Source organism: Palaemon carinicauda, chromosome 4 (assembly GCF_036898095.1).
Source record: "Palaemon carinicauda isolate YSFRI2023 chromosome 4, ASM3689809v2, whole genome shotgun sequence".
Classification (NCBI taxonomy): Eukaryota; Metazoa; Arthropoda; class Malacostraca; order Decapoda; family Palaemonidae; genus Palaemon; species Palaemon carinicauda.
The window spans coordinates 24,871,704-24,877,843 of NC_090728.1; positions in this window are offsets into that span (position 1 = coordinate 24,871,704).

Sequence of the window (6,140 nt, forward strand, 5' to 3'; positions counted from 1 at the left end):
ATATTGTGTATATCAGAAAATATGAAAAAACACAATATATAAAAGACTGAGAATGAGGGTAAAATCCAAGAGAGATGAAATAGAATCAGCAAAACTATCCAAAACAATAAACAACTAAAAACCTAAGATATTTGTAAACACAATAAGACCAAAACTGAGGAAACACCAAAGAAAGGAAGAAGCATCAAATTGATGAAAAGAAGACTTGGAGCAGGGTGCCAGGAGGAGTTTGCTTTAAAGGATAAAAACGGATATATTATAATAATAGATATGGAGTGATAAAAATAGCAGAGGATTTCATGCAATGCTATGCAATAATTTGTTTAAGAAATAAATTTGCCAATAGAAATAATGAAACACCGGTACAAAAGTAACAGTAGGAAAAGTAAAGAAAGCTTTAAAAGTCATGTAATGAGTCAAAGCCGCAGGAGATGGCCTAACAGTTGATTTAAGCATAATTTATAGAGTTACTTTTGAGTGTTTATTCTTTGTAATTGTTCATCACCTTATGGCAAAAATTTGATTTGGATTTTTGTCACCACATCAGAGGTATGAATTAGTCTCTGCAATGTTCCCTTGTCTTTTGTTTATTATATTCTGTTTTTCTGTTCTGTTACGTTTGCCCAACGGCTATTCATAATTATTTTATATAAACTCCTACAATTCTTCCTTTTAAACTTTTGTAGACTATATTCTTCAGATAACGAAAAAAGCTGGGACACCCCTTCGTCATTCTTTTATACTTTTCCCAGAGAATTTTGGTCATAAACAAGTACATTTGCTACTAATACAGACAACGGCATTATTCCCTAACAAAGACAAATATTGTGATATAGATGAGAAAAATATCCTTGCAGTAATTACCGGCCTTGCAGTTGATATAATTTTGTCCTGGCAAAAACGAATTGACGACTTAACTAATATCTACCTTTATATCTTTTTAATATTAAAGTATAAATCTCATAAAATTGTTCGTTATGCTGTAAAGCTGAAGTAAGTGGTAGTTCTGATATAATTATTACACAAACATTGGGATAATAGTTTCATCTCTTGACATCCTACAGCCATTGTCTTTCCCTATGAAACATTTGACTTTTTCTGTCCCTGTAAATAAACAAACTCACCCTTGTGCCGACGCTTCCGAAACGAGAAGAAGTCTAAAAGGAAAGAACTTTTTCCACTCGCTGGTAAAGTCTTTGTCAGCTTTATGAATGTCTCATCGCCTTACTCCTGTAAGAAACAGTATTTTCAGCCTATATCCAAACAACCTGAATCGCACACATAAACGCACAAACACATACCAAAAAAGAATTCTAAAAGGTTTGAATAAACAAAAGTTTTATGAACTTGACTAAGCTTTTAATTTTTCTTCCTTGTATCCCCTAGACTCCATCCTAACGTTAGGCCAAGTTCAGACGCGCGCTCAGATTTGCAACTGAACAAGTTATTTACCCATTTTTATTGGCATAATAGTTTTTATGTATAGGGAGAAGAATGTATTACCGGGAAGTAGGTGCATTTGGCATAAAATAATCCACGATGAATTGTTTATTTCTTAAACGTAGGAGTAATTGTCTCTCAACTATAGAGTAATGGCACATATTTCAAAGACTTACAAGCAGTATTTCCAAAAACTAGAGACTTCAAGTTAGGTATTTCTGTAAGTTGTGCACCCATTCGCTATCGATTGGTTCTTGTTGCAAATGACAGTTACTGAATGATTATAAATTATAAGTATTCAGCAATTCATGGCATTTTGTACCTATGCTAGTCTATAGACATATTTCCCTCAATATATGGTAGTTTTTTTTCTCTCAGTAAGCAGGCTGACAACAAGAAATTCTCTTTGAACTATTCAAAAGTTTCTGAAATTAACCTGGATATCAAACTGTCGTCATTGTCAATTCATGGTTGTGTAACAGAGGTCTACACCAGGCTACCTAATTTTTTTCACATCTTATTCAGGGTCTGTGCAAGCATAAAAGTGGGTTGCCTGAACCAACCAAATAGTTATCACGTTATACTCGAAATAACTGGGATCAGCAGTTAAAAAACTTAAACAATTTTCGCTCACAGATTTTTCAGGATATATATATATATATATATATATATATATATATATATATATATATATATATATATATATATATATATATATTCTGACGCTCTTGAGGAGAGATGGGGTACACTGAAAGGTAAGCTACATTCGGAACAACACTCTCCACCAAAGGGCCGAACCATCCAGTTGTAGTTAGGAAAGGGGGAGCGGGTAGGAATGGTTGAATATGTGTATGTGCGCGCGAATAATGAATACCGGCTAAAATGAAGAAAAAAGTATCAGCAGAGAATGTTGCTAAATCAGTAGCTTATTGAGTTAAATTTCTGAAAAAGTGTACTAATATGAAAAGAATCGTGTTTGATAAATCTATATTTATTATGAATTTATCTTTATTTCACTATTTTACTTAGAAAGTTTATTCAAAAATTTTCTATTCAACCATATACAGTAGTTTGGATGGTGGGTGGTCTTTTCGCTTGATGAATATCTTATACAACGACTTTTGGTCCCATTTTAAGGATTTTTTTTATATATAGAAAACAAGCCTTTATTTAAGGGATTGTTAATACCGCTTACTTCTCTTCTAGTGCCAAAGCCTTTGTACCATGGTCTTCCGCTGTCTTGGGTTCGAGTTCTCTAAGGGTACACTTAGGCACACTAGTCTATCTCATTTCTCTTCCTTTTGTTTTGTTTAAGTTTTATAGTTATTGTAAGAAATGTCTAATTCAATGTTGTTACTGTTCTTAAATTATTTTATTTTCCTTGTTTCCTTTCCTTACTGGGCTATTTTCCCTATTGGAGCCCCTGACCTCGTAGCATCCTGCTTTTCCAACTAGGGTTGTGGCTTAGTAAGTAAGTAAGTAAGTAAGTAATAATAATAATAATAATAATAATAATAATAATAATATGTTAAAAGTTATACTTGATTATACCTTATTGGTTTGCTTATGGTAAAGTAATATCCTCATTTCAAGCGCAGATTCAGCAAGTTCAAAAAGGGGGATCGGAAAACATAACCAAAGCAGTTCGGGGTTCGGGGTAACTATACGCCCCCCGGATGCTGACGGAATTTTACCCTATTTCAGAGCTATTTTTCATGTATTAGAAACAATTTTTTCATTTTAATTGAATTTATAAAAAGGAAAATTCCCATATGCAGTAACAGCATCCCGATGAAATATATAAAATATTTCTGCATTAATCTTTACAAATATTTTTAGTACATGACTATACGCTCTAGGGAGACCTCATCAGCTGACTACCTCTGAGTTATATTTGTAATTAGTAGAGTGCCTGCATCCTTCCGTTCAACTATCAATCAGTAGATATTCTCGACTCGTCGTATTCTAGTTAGTCTCTCCACTTCCAACCTGTTTTATAAAGGAAACAATCTCTTTATTCTTAGCTGATATATAATGAATTTTTACCACTTGGGAGTGTGTGCACATGTGTCTGTGAGAGAGAGAGAGAGAGAGAGAGAGAGAAAGAGAGAGAGAGAGAGAGAGAGAGAGAGAGAGAGAGAGAGAGAGAGAGAGAGAGAGAGAGAGAGAAGTGTGATTTTAATTTTCCACATCTCTTACTACATTCTTTTTGTAGCAAATGTTGAAAGGAAGATGTTGATTAGTGTTTTAGTTTTATCAGAGTTTGGAGGTTGAAGGGAATTTTTTTTCTTTTATCAGAAAAATATAATTACATTTTGCTCATTTACATTATTTGTGTAATTACTTTATTACAAAAATAAAGCGAAATATCTATTTTTGGGTGAGGTAGCCATGTCGCCCTGATGGAAGTTCCTAAAGGGTAGCTTCCTAGGGTATATTTGACTACAGTGATATTCCCAGAGAATTTTACCTTAAGCTATCCAGAATTCTAACTCCTGGAGCAAATATCCCTAAATAATCTCACAGGGATATCGCATAATATCAGAGGACGTATTCTTGACACGTCACATAGCTATCTTCACCCCGAACAGTATTAACGCTTCGAGGGATTACAGTGACAAGAATCTGAAACGAGAATGAAAAGAGAGCCGCTCATAAGGCATCTCTCCTATCCCATTTCCAGTGTGTATCTGATGAAGGCGGTAGCGCCCTCTTTATTCCTTGTAGCGAAATACGAGGTGTTACAGATACTGTATTATAGGGAGGGGTCAATAAGCCCTTTTACCATAAAAGGAAGGGCGGGTCCATCAGGACGACATGGCTACCTCACCTAAAAATAGATTTTTCGCTTTGCTCAAAATCTGTTTTTTGGGCTCAGGCCATGTCGTCCTGATGGAAGTTTACCAGAGCATTATTCTATCTGTGGATTCTCAATCAGTGCCGCACTCTCAAGAAAGTATTTTCCTGGTCCGTCTAGACCTAGAGACCTATGACGTTACCGTCATACATCATTTCATCTAAGTATGAACTATGTTAGTGCTTCCTGCCCCCTACAGGGAAGAGTCGTACTAGACTCTGGAAAAAGCCTCGAGGAGTACATATTAATTATGGATGACAAAATGATAAGCTTGTGTAGTGGTCTCGCCCTATACAATTTACAGCAAAGTTTGTATAAGAGTCACCAATGTCAGTATGAATTTGTGACGCCTTCCCCAATGTGACTACTCTTATAAACTATTGGATAATGGTTGTATCTGCATAGGAAAAAATTTTGCCTCTTTGCCACTATCCCGTTAGAGTACCACGTCAACCCTTCCAAGGAAGGGTTAGAGTGAGTGGACTTTTGCTTGAATCCGGGAACAGTCCTAAAAGACATACCGAGATAAAAATATCCATATTTTAATCTTAATGCTCAGTACATTTCCAATAAAATTAGTGTGGGCGAACTAGTTTATTAAAATTTAATAAACGTACATATCAGATCAACATTTATAAGATTTATAAAACGTGGATGATATGCATCATAGCATAAAGAAAAACAGTCAACAGAAAATATTGTTTCGTCTACTAGGAAACAGATTTGCCACTTCAATTGAATTATTAATAATAATGATATAGTCTGTATACTGTTAATTTACACTAGCATAAAAAACGCTTGGCACAAGTGTCCGTATTATCCTATAGTTCACCGACGAAAATGGAACAGTTCGTAAGGATACTTTCGTGGCCCATCACTCAGTGTGTAGTAACATACAGTGACTACACAGCATCCTCTTAATTAATCGTCCCAAAATAATTACACTGTTCCTCGCAGATTAAAAACAGAAGGTTAAAGAATTCTACCTGCTGCTACCACAGAATTCTTAAGTTGCTCCACTAGCTTCGCATAGTGCGTAAAGAACACCTTGGATGACTACCAGCCGGTGTAAAAACAAGGATGTTCAAAGTCCATATAATTAAAGAAATTTTATGGAAGAGGCAACTTTCCTTGGATCATGACTAACGGGTGTACTGTCTGGAGCCGTTCTGCGAATAACACGGGTGAGTTTCGCCCTTAGTTATAGAAAACTTTGAACCCAGGCTTTCTCTTCTGAACAGCTGTCCTCCCATAAAGTCTGAAGTTCTATGAAGATAGACCTTAGGCACTCCACTGGACATAGAGATGCATCTTCCTTCAGAGGGCAGATTCTCTAGTGACCCCACCTGTTGGTGGGTAGCTTGTTCTTGGTAAGAAAAGTAGGGTCTGGAAATAGATTCGGTTCTCCCTCCAAGAACTGGACGTGGCCTTCCTCTCTAGAGAGAGCCACTATTTGACTAAATCTGGCCCCCAAAGTGAGTACAAGCAGAAATATTACTTAAAATTCAAAGCCTTCTAAGCACATTCCTCATTGTTCATTATTTATACACAATGAAGAATCTTATCTACTGACCATGCAAAGGGTCCTTGGAGGCGCTTGAAGGGCTAAGCCTAGCATGGGCCTTTATAGTTCATTAAGAACGTTGTTAGAAAGGTCGACCTGTAAGGCATATGGTATCTGTCTTGTCAAGGCAGACTTGAACAAAAGAATTGTGTTGGCTGCTAAACCTTGCCCATGAAGGTTAATGAAGAATGATAAATAGGAATCTGTCTAGATTTTTTTTGGTTTCTCCCCCTTGACAAGGGATATCTGTTTCTTCCCTGAAGCCTCATAATGTCTTCT